Raw genomic sequence first — 12006 nt, forward strand, 5'->3', positions numbered from 1 at the left:
AGACGGAATGGAAAATTGGCAATCATTATTGGATCATTTTCTATTGCAAAATGCTGAGGATATGCACAGCACCACCACATGCAGTTGTGTAATTGTGCACTGCACAGCTCTAAGGGTCACTACCTGTGTCATCATCTACAAAAAATGTTGTACCCAGGAAAACTACTATTACCAGAGGTCATAGCCCTGTGCCAGTAACTGTTATTTGCTCACTCCCAGGGAACATTTTTTTCATTACAAATGTTTGATAATAGAGAAGGATTCCCCAGACCAAAGTGCAGATTCAGTACAAAATAAGTGGGTAGGCTTTTCAAAACAAGAATGACTAAATCACTACAAGTGATGGTGATGATGTATGTATATTGTCAGTTGCTAACATACCCTTTAAGGATCATATTAGCAAGATTCTGACAGAATTTTTGAAGAGGCAAGAAAGTATTTTATTTTCACTTTCTATTGTTTATTTAGGTTCTGTATTAGCTGCTTTTGAGAACTTGTGTGGTGAACAGAACCTTAGGTTTTTAAGAGTCTGGGTTGTGGAAGGATTTTTAGTGAAGCCATAAGCAAACTTTCTTTTTCTTTTTTTTGTAAGCAAATCTTTCTAACCAAAATGTAATCATTATATATTAGCTTAACTCTTCTATCCTCGACTGAATTTTTACCAACTACCTCCAAACAAACTCAGTAAGAATTAAGAATATTTCTCATGATTGGAGACAAAACTTATCTGTACATTCTTGGAAAAATGCATAAAATTTATGGTGTATGGTATATTTAGGTACAACTTGGTAGGCTGAAGAACTGTGAACAGAGAAAGTAGTGTTCAGGTATGCTAACATATGCTGCATTCAGATTTGGCTGTTCCTGTTTTCCTTTGCCACATTTCTGTATAGAGGAGGGTACACATAGATCGGACTACAGTCGTGGAAAGATGAAGCAAAAACGGAAATCTTTTCTGGGTTATGTACTTCTTACTTCTTACCAGTTAAATCATTTAACTGGATCAAGATGGAGAATATTTTTTGCACATTGCAAACTCAGCTCCCTGATCTATAGTGACAAAAAATAAGAATGGTTGAATAGGTCTGGGTATTGGGTATTGGATGGTAAGGGGTAGACAGGACTTTCTGAGGCAAGGGACATGCTATATTTTGAATGTTATAGAAGTTATGTGGGTATATCCTTTTGCCAAAACTCATTAACTGTAAACATATGATGGGTGCATTGTATGAAATTTATAGTTTAATCAAAGTGAGTTTTAAATACCAGATGCTGGTATCCAAAAGAAAAATTCAGGTAGAAAACATTTTTCTCTGTGTTCAGAAAGGAAGATATCACATTCTATATATTTAAAAACAAAAGGAAAAGTCTTTTGAGAATTAATTCCCAAAGAAGTGAAAATATAACTAAAAATAAAAGTGACAACATCATTTAAAAGTTTTCCAGGTCATTACATCCGTGGGTGTGGGATTATGTATGTGCCTGAAGAAATAATAGTCCTACTGCTAAGTAATCTAAAAATGTATAATTTGTTTGCTATAAACATCGGAAAATTCTTTCTCAAAAACTATGGTTTTTTTTTTTTTTGCAAATTAGGATATTCATTTGAAGTGTTTGAACAATATGAAATATTTCTCTCTTATTTTTTCTTAGATCCTATACCCACTTTTCAACTGGGACTTCACAATTGGGAACTCACAGTTGTACTTTACTGTGTATAATTTCAGATTTTAGCCACTCATTCAACAAAGATTTTGGTATGAATGAATGGATTTACAAAATAGATGGGTGCACATACACATGCACACTGCAACTTGATTTTCGCTTCAGTATTTTTAAAATATTTCAAACATTACTCAGTAAGACTATGTCCAAATCCAAATTTGGTCAATTGAAAGTATATGTCTCCTCCAGAGTTTATCCTAGAGGGCTTTTGGTTGTTAACATTTTAAAGTTGTTGATTACAAAAGAATGTTACAGCAAATGTTTTAAAACTTTTAAAATACATATAAATTAGGGGTGCCTGGGTGGCTCAGTCACTTGAGCCTCTGACTCTTAGTTTCAGCTCAGGTCATGGTCTCACGTGAGATCAAGTCATGTGTCGTGGGGCTCTGAGCTCTGTTCTGAGTCTGCTTGGTGTTCTTCTCTTCTTCCTCTCCCTCCCCCTCTCCCCCTGCTCCCACCCCTTTCCCCTCTGGGCTTGCTCGTGCAATCTCTCTCTCAAATAAATAAATAAAATATTTTTAAAATACATATAAATTACAAAAGATAGATTGTAAAGTTCAGTGGGTTTTGACAAATGCATACACCTGTATTCCACAATCCTATCTAAAAATTGAGCTTTCCATCTTTCCAGAAACTTCTCATCATCTTTCTCAGTCAATAGCTTTCCCACTTCACCTCACAGAGGCATCAACTGTTCTTATTTCTTTCACCATAGATTAGTTTTGTGTGTTCCAGGACTTCATATAAATGGAATCAAACTGTTTGCACTCTGTATCTAGTCTTCTTAGCTTACCGACATATTTTTGAGCTTCAAACACTTATCAGTAATCTCTTTTTTTTTATAAAACTTCTGAATAATGTTCAGTTGTAGGACTGTACTACAATTTGTTTATCCATTGTTCATTGACGGATATTTGCGTTATTTCTAATTTGAGGCTTTTATGAATAAGTGCTTATGACCATTTTGTACAAGGCATTTTTATGCATGCATGCTTTATCTCTTTGGGGTAAATATTCAGAAATTGCTGTGACTTAGAGTTAGTATATGGTTAACTTTTTGAGAATCTGCTGGACTCACTCCTAAAGTGGTGTATCATTTTATACTCCCATGAGCAAATGTGAATCTGGCTAATAGCCAATATTTTAAAACTGTTAACTTCAAAAGGATTTTGGTACCCAATATTTTACAAGAATCATGGGTTTAAATGGAAAATTTGGCCACTGCCATGAGGGAGCTACTATTAGCTCTCAGGGGTTATTTTGTAGGGCAAGAGTTAAATGTCAGAAACCAAAGAACAATTCAAACTTCTGTTAATTGTCAGGTGTATTAAGTTAAAGTCCTTGACTTTTCAGCTGTCCTTGGCAGATTATGTAGTCATCCCATGTGTTTTAGTATTAGACATATCTTGAAATATTATATAAATTTTAGTTGTTTAAAACAAAACATGATTTTCTCTGTTTTTCTTCTCAAAATCCGGCACAACCTACTATTTCCCACTGACTTAACTGTAAAATTCATGACCCACAAAGAAACAAACACATGCCCTCAATTTTGTTCCAAATTTTTGAATTCTCGCCAACTCTGACATTTCTTAACACCTCTTAAGTCTTCCAGTAGGGTCTTGAGGTCATATAGACATCAGATTCTCTATCCCTTACTCACTTTAGAATGTGGTAAATTAGTTAGCAGAGAAGGAGACAATTGATGGCCATAAAATCCACACAAAGTGATTCAAATAAAGCATTTAATTAATAGATGATGGCAGAGCTGGGTTGGAGTCATTTGAAGGTTCAATTGGACAGTGTGTGCAAGACAGCTCACTCTCCTGGCTGGCAATAGATGCTGGCTGTTAGCTGGGAACACACCTGGACTTTCCAGCATGGTGGACTCAGAGTAACAAGACTTTTTTTGGGGCAGCAGGCTTCCCTCAAAGTGAGTGTTCCTGAAAACTAGATAAAAAACTGCTTGCATTTTTCTGAACTAGTGATGGAAGTTACATAGTATTACTTCTGCCATACTTTATTGCTGGAAATAGCTATTAGCCAGCCTGCATCCAGGGGTGGTGAATATGAATTCATGTCTTCATAGGAAAGTCATACATTTTGCATAAATGTTTTAAGCCAACATGGCAACAAATTTGAAGCCTGGAGGAAGTAGATAATTTTCTAGCAAAATGTGAATGACCAAACATGACCCACAGAGATACAGAAAGCTTGAATAAATCAAATGCCATAGAAGTGATAGGAAGAGTGATTAAAGATCAGTGATTAAATAAATGCATCAGGTTGTTCCCCAAAGTTTTATGTAATTTTTTTTAAGATTTACTTATTTATTCATGAGAGAGAAAGGCAGAGACACAGGCACAGGGAGAAGCAGGCTCCATGCAGGGAGCCTGATGTGAGACTCGATCTCCGGACCCCAGATCACACCCTGAACCAAAGGAAGATGCTCAACTGCTGAGCCACCCAGGCATCCCAAGTTTTATGTAACTTTTAAAGAAGAGAAGTATGGGCAGCCCCGGTGGTTTAGTGGTTTAGCACCACTTTCAGCCCAGGGCATGATCCTGGAGACTTGGGGTCAAGTCCCACGTCGGGCTTCCTGCATGGGGCCTGCTTCTCCCTCTGCCTGTGTCTCTGCCTCTCTCTCTGTGTGTCTCTCATAAATAAATAAATTTTTTTTTAAAAAGAAAAAAACAAAGAAGAGAAGTGCCATGTTATTTAAATCAAGGGCTCTCACACTTTAGTGAACATTGGAATCACCTTGCCAGTTCGTAACCATGCAGATTCCTGAAGATCATCCGCAGAGACTCAGGTAACTAAAGTCTAGAGTAAGGAATGATAATGTGCATTTCTAACAAGCATACAGGTAATGTTGATACCACTTGTCCAGGTATTACACTCTGATTAGCAGTAATTTAAACCAGAAGTTAGCAAACCATGGCTGGTTGGTCAAATCTGGCCTGCAATCTCTTTTTGTTAATAAAGTTTTATTGGAATGCAGCCGTGCTCATTTACTTACATATTGTCAATGTCTGCTTTCCCAGTATACTGGTAGAGTCAAGTAGGTGCAACAAAGATTGTATGACCCCCAAAAGACTAAAATACCTACCAAGATGTTTGCCAACCTTTGCCTAAACCACTACATTAATCTAACTCATTATATTTCCCCTTTTCTAAAGTTTAGCAGACTTTTGGTGTCTTCTGTTGATTCTCATGGTTTTGACAAATCTGCCAAATTGCTTCATCTCACATACTATGTGCACTCAGTTTGCAAGGATCTGTATCACTGTATTGAAGATATGAGACTGTCCAAGCTCAGAGAGAAGTAATGTGAACAATTAGTGATGAATGCCACAGACACTGAGAGAGGTAACTCACAGGCCTGGTGTCTATTTCCAGACCCTGACTGTAAAATATACAAGGTTTAAGAATATTTAAAAAAAAAAAACTGTTGGATAACGGGACCAAGTATGGATGTAATACACACATTTTAAAATACACCATTAAGTATGTGTCTGATTTTGTTCCAACCGTTTTAGAATCACTGATCTTTAATCACTCTTCCTATCACTTCATTTGTTCTTTTTTTTTCTTGTGCCTTAAGGTGTAAAGTGTGATTTTGATTTGAGACTTTTATTCTTTTTTTTTTTTTTAATATTTCACAATCATAAAAAGTGAAGAAAATAAAATCGTTTTGTGATTTTAAAAAAGATAACAGGAATTTGTAGCTATCAATTATTGTAGGAGTAGGGATTCCTTTTCTGAATGCCATGTCAAAGACATAGTGCAGTGTTGTTTCATGTTTTCTAAATGGATCTTTTCTCTCTGCAGTGCCTTCATCCATACTGTTCCTACCTTCTGAGCAAGTTTGTCTTCCCATTTTCAGAAATCTAAATCCCCATGGCAGTGCTCAGCTCAAAGCCTTCCACTTTAGTCTTTTCTGAATCTCTCCAGACTTCCTTCCGGAGAAACAAAGGAACACACAAACTTTCAGGTGAAGTCTAACAGTCCTTTAAAAACACATGAAACAATTTTGTTTTCATTGTAATTGTTACCACATTTTATGTTATTAGGGAATGAATTATAATGAAAATAAAATTTGTTTTCTTATATTTATATATCTTAATGTTTGAAAACTAAAAACAACACCACACCTCATCACATTACCATCTTTGTCATCACCACAGGAGCTCATTCACAAAGTGTTTTCCGTATGCCAGACACGTGCTGTGCATTGGCATTATTAAATCGATTGATCAATCAAATGAGCATAGGGAATTTTGAAAACTCTTGCCCACATTTGGTTCTTTCCCCCCAACTTCCTTTTGAACATGTTAGTATTCTCTAATCTATTATAGACACCCAGAATGGACATTGCATGAAAAATCAGTACAGAGAATGCTGCATTCACTTAGAGTTGTGACAAGTATTAAAAATCAATACACACTATTGTCTAATTTCCACTTTTCTTTGAAGTATTCTTTCTCCTACCCTCAGTCCTCTCTTCTCTTTAACCCTAGCCAATATAGGAGTTTTAGCATAAACATTTGTAAATCAGACTATGGTGAAGATGAATCACTAAAATATTATGTGAAATCTTTAAATATGTATCTGAAGTACAGGATTGGATGTGTCTATCTACTGGAAAGTGCATCTGTCTTTAGTGCTGAATGTTAGTGGTTCATTGGAGAGTAGAATACAAGGCAGTTTTTCAGCCATCAAAGAGATAAACCCATACTAAAGATTTCTTCCATGTCCTTGAAGTGTTCTTTGATTTAATCAAAAGATGTGTTGTTTGTATAATAAGAACTGGTGATGCAATTTGTTTTTTAACTTTATGGTAGTTTTGGACATCAAATGGTTTTTAAAATCAATTTATTATATTGGCTGTATAGCTGCAAATTTGCTGAACTTTTTAAAATCACATTACCTCTGATAGCTATTTTCTGAGTTATTTAAGATTGTCTATATTTGAGTACATGTCATTTAAAAGTAAAAATAGATAGCTTTACTTCTTTTCCAATATGGATTTTTTTTTATTTGATCTAATTTTTCTGGCTACAATTTCTATTACAATGTTGTATAGAAGTAAAGAAAATAGATATCTTTGATTCCTGATCTTAGGGGGAAAGCTTTTAGTCTTTGACCTCAGTATAATGTTTGCTGTGGGTTTTTCATAGTGGCTGTTTATCCGATTGAGGAAGTTCTATTCATAGTCTGTTTGAGTGCTTTTATCATGAAAAGATTTGGGATTTTGTCAAATCTTTTTTCTCCCTATATTGAGATGATCATGTGTTTTTTTTTTTTTTTTCTTCCATTCTGTTAATGTGGTATATTACATTTATGCTTATCATCTGTGTTTTAAAAAATCTCCATTCTGGGGATCCCTGGGTGGCGCAGCAGTTTGGCGCCTGCCTTTGGCCCAGGGCGCGATCCTGGAGACCCGGGATCGAATCCCACATCAGGCTCCCGGCGCATGGAGCCTGCTTCTCTCTCTGCCTGTGTCTCTGCCTCTCTCTCTTTCTCTCTGTATGACTATCATAAATAAATAAAATTAAAAAAAAAATCTCCATTCTGTTCTTTATTCTTTTGTCATTCTGCTGTCTTTGTTTTTCATTTGTTCTTTTTTTTTCTTGTGCCTTAAGGTGTAAAGTGTGATTTTGATTTGAGACTTTTATTCTTTTTTTTTTTTTTAATGCAGAAGTGTACAGCTGTGCATTTCTCTCTGAGCATAGCTTTTGCTGAATCCCATAAGTTCTGGTACATTGTATTTTCATTATTATCCATTTCAAAGTATTTTGTAATTTCCTTCCTGATTTCTTCTTTGACTCATTGGTTAATTAAGAATATGTTTATTTTTAGATATTTGTGAATTTTACCAATTTCTTCTGTCATTGTTTTTTGATTTCATTAAATTGTTCTTGAAGAAAAAACTGTATGATTTCAATCTTTTTAAATTTATTGAAAGTCATTTTGTAGCCCAACATGTAGTCTATGACTTTCTATACCCAGCTGGGAAAAATGCTTATTCTGTTCTTGTTGGTAGAATGTAATATAGATGTCTGCTGTCTGACTGGTTTGTAATGTCATTCAAGTTCTCTTTTTCCTTATTGATCTTCTTTCCAGATATCCTGTCCCACATTTGAAATGGGGTATTGAAATCCCTAACTCTTGTTGAACTGTCTACTTCTCACTTCAGTTATTTCAGTTTGTGTGTGTGTGTGTGTGTGTGTGTGTGTGTATTTTCAGACTCTGTTTCTAGGTGTATATATGTTTATAATTTTATTTTCTTCATGGATTAACTTTTTATCATTATGTAATGTCATTCTTTGTCGCATGATAATTTTGGTCGAAAAGTCTATTTTGTTTGCATTAGTATAGTGACTATACTTTTGGGTATTGTTTACATGGAATATCTCTTTCAACCATTTACTTCCAATATATTTGTGCTTTGATTCTGAATGAGTCACTCATAACATATAGTTAGATCATGATTTTATATCCACTCTTTTCGTTTTTGCCTTTTAGTCAATAAATTTAATCCAAATATATTTAATGTAATTACTAATATTTGACATCTTTTTGTTTTCTGTGTGCCATATATTCATGTTTCTCAATTCTTTTACTATTGCCTTCTTTGTATTGAATAGTAATTTAGTAGTGTGCCATTTTAATGCTATGGTCAATTCTTGTGCCATATATATTTGAATTAGTATCTTTTTTTTTTAATTAATTTTTATTGGTGTTCAATTTACCAACATACAGAAAAACACCCAGTGCTCATCCCGTCAAGTGTCAACCACAGTGCCCGTCACCCATTCCCCTCCTACACCCGCCCTCCTCCCCTTCCACCACCCCTAGTTCGTTTCCCCGAGTTAGGAGTCTTTATGTTCTGTCTCCCTTCCTGATATTTCCCAACATTTCTTTTCCCTTCCTTTATATTCCCTTTCACTATTATTCATATTCCCCAAATGAATGAGAACATACACTGTTTGTCCTTCTCCGATTGACTTATTTCACTCAGCATAATACCCTCCAGTTCCATCCACGTTGAAGCAAAAGGTGGGTATTTGTCGTTTCTAATGGCTGAGGAATATTCCATTGTATACATAAACCACATCTTCTTTATCCATTCATCTTTCGATGGACACCGAGGCTCCTTCCACAGTTTGGCTATTGTGGCCATTGCTGATAGAAACATCGGGGTGCAGGTGTCCCGACATTTCATTGCATCTGAATCTTTGGGGTAAATCCCCAACAGTGCAATTGCTGGGTCGTAGGGCAGGTCTATTTTTAACTCTTTGAGGAACCTCCACACAGTTTTCCAGAGTGGCTGCACCAGTTCACATTCCCACCAACAGTGTAAGAGGGTTCCCTTTTCTCCACATCCTCTCCAACATTTGTGGTTTCCTGCCTTGTTAATTTTCCCCATTCTCACTGGTGTGAGGTGGTATCTCATTGTGGTTTTGATTTGTATTTCCCTGATGGCAAGTGATGCAGAGCATTTTCTCATGTGCATGTTGGCCATGTCCATGTCTTCCTCTGTGAGATTTCTCTTCATGTCTTTTGCCCATTTCATGATTGGATTGTTTGTTTCTTTGGTGTTGAGTTTAGTAAGTTCTTTATAGATCTTGGAAACTAGCCCTTTATCTGATATGTCATTTGAAAATATCTTCTCCCATTCTGTAGGTTGTCTTTTAGTTTTGTTGACTGTATCCGTTGCTGTGCAAAAGCTTCTTATCTTGATAAAGTCCCAATAGTTCATTTTTGCTTTTGTTTCTTTTGCCTTTGTGGATGTATCTTGCAAGAAGTTACTGTGGCCGAGTTCAAAGAGGGTGTTGCCTGTGTTCTCTTCTATGATTTTGATGGACTCTTGTCTCACATTTAGATCTCTCATCCATTTTGAGTTTATCTTTGTGTATGGTGAAAGAGAGTGGTCCAGTTTCATTCTTCTGCATGTGGATGTCCAATTTTCCCAGCACCATTTATTGAAGAGACTGTCTTTCTTCCAATGGATAGTCTTTCCTCCTTTATCGAATATTAGATGACCGTACATTTCAGGGTCCACTTCTGGGTTCTCTATTCTGTTCCATTGATCTATGTGTCTGTTTTTGTGCCAGTACCACACTGTCTTGATGACCACAGCTTTGTAGTACAACCTGAAATCTGGCATTGTGATGCCCCCAGCTATGGTTTTCTTTTTTAAAATTCCCCTGGCTATTCGGGGTCTTTTCTGATTCCACACAAATCTTAAAATAATTTGTTCTAACTCTCTGAAGAAAGTCTATGGTATTTTGATAGGGATTGCATTAAACGTGTAAATTGCCCTGGGTAACATTGACATTTTTACAATATTAATTTTGCCAATCCATGAGCATGGAATATTTTTCCATCTCTTTGTGTCTTCCTCACTTTCTTTCAGAAGTGTTCTATAGTTTTTAGGATATAGATCTTTTACCTCTTTGGTTAGGTTTATTCCTAGGTATCTTATGCTTTTGGGTGCAATTGTAAATGGGATTGACTCCTTATTTTCTCTTTCTTCAGTCTCATTGTTAGTGTATAGAAATGCCATTGATTTCTGGGCATTGATTTTGTATCCTGCCACGCTACGAAATTGCTGTATGAGTTCTAGCAATCTTGGGGTGGAGGCTTTTGGGTTTTCTATGTAGAGTATCATGTCATCGGCGAAGAGGGAGAGTTTGACTTCTTCTTTGCCAATTTGAATGCCTTTAATGTCTTTTTGTTGTCTGATTGCTGAGGTGAGGACTTCCAGAACTATGTTGAACAGCAGTGGTGAGAGTGGACATCCCTGTCTTGTTCCTGATCTTAGGGGAAAGGCTCCCAGTGCTTCCCCATTGAGAATGATATTTGCTGTGGGCTTTTCGTAAATGGCTTTTAAGATGTCAAGGAAAGTTCCCTCTATCCCAACACTCTGAAGGGTTTTGATCAGGAATGGATGCTGTATTTTGTCAAATGCTTTCTCTGCATCTAATGAGAGTATCATATGGTTCTTGGTTTTTCTCTTGCTGATATGATGAATCACATTGATTGTTTTACGAGTGTTGAACCAGCCTTGTGTCCCGGGGATAAATCCTACTTGGTTATGGTGAATAATTTTCTTAATGTGTTGTTGGATCCTATTGGCTAGTATCTTGTTGAGAATTTTGCATCCATGTTCATCAGGGATATTGGTCTGTAATTCTCCTTTTTGGTGGGGTCTTTGTCTGGTTTCGGAATTAAGGTGATGCTGGCCTCATAGAACGAATTTGGAAGTACTCCATCTCTTTCTATCTTTCCAAACAGCTTTAGTAGAATAGGTATGATTTCTTCTTTAAACGTTTGATAGAATTCCCCTGGGAAGCCATCTGGCCCTGGACTCTTGTGTCTTGGGAGGTTTTTGATGACTTCTTCAATTTCCTCCCTGGTTATTGGCCTGTTCAGGTTTTCTATTTCTTCCTGCTCCAGTTTTGGTAGTTTGTGGCTTTCCAGGAATCCGTCCATTTCTTCTAGATTTCCTAATTTACTGGCGTACAGCTGTTCATAATATGTTTTTAAAATCGTTTGTATTTCCTTGGTGTTGGTAGTGATCTCTCCTTTCTCATTCATGATTTTATTAATTTGAGTCTTCTCTCTCTACTTTTTAATAAGGTTGGCTAATGGTTTATCTATCTTATTAATTCTTTCAAAGAACCAACTCCTGGTTCTGTTGATCTGTTCCACAGTTCTTTTGGTCTCGATATCATTGAGTTCTGCTCGAATTTTAATTAACTGTCTTCTTCTGCTGGGGGTGGGGTCTATTTGTTGCTTTGTCTCTAGTTCCTTTATGTGTAAGGTGAGCTTTTGAATTTGAGTTCTTTCCAGTTTTTGAATGGATGCTTGTATTGCGATGTATTTCTCACTCGGGACAGCTTTTGCTGCATCCCAAAGATTTTGAACGGTTGTATCTTCATTCTCATTAGTTTCCATGAATCTTCTCAATTCTTCCTTAATTTCCTGGTTGACCTTTTCATCTTTTAGCAGGATGGTCCTTAACCTCCACGTGTTTGTGGTCCTTCCATACTTCTTGTTGTGATTAAGTTCTAATTTCAAGGCATTATGGTCTGAGAATATACAGGGGACTATCCCGATCTTTTGGTATCGGTTCAGACCCGATTTGTGACCCAGTATGTGGTCTATTCTGGAGAAAGTTCCATGTGCACTTGAGAAGAATGTGTATTCAGTTGAGTTTGGATGTAAAGTTCTGTAGATATCTGTGAAATCCATCTGGTCCAGTGTATCATT

The 12006-nt window shown here is 36.4% G+C and overlaps 1 pseudogene; it reads left to right on the forward strand.

The window, feature by feature from the left end:
* Positions 1 to 12006, forward strand: part of LOC121495131 — a 130201-nt pseudogene that overhangs the window by 75827 nt on the left and 42368 nt on the right.

Source organism: Vulpes lagopus, chromosome 7, assembly GCF_018345385.1.
Source record: "Vulpes lagopus strain Blue_001 chromosome 7, ASM1834538v1, whole genome shotgun sequence".
NCBI classification, from domain to species: Eukaryota; Metazoa; Chordata; class Mammalia; order Carnivora; family Canidae; genus Vulpes; species Vulpes lagopus.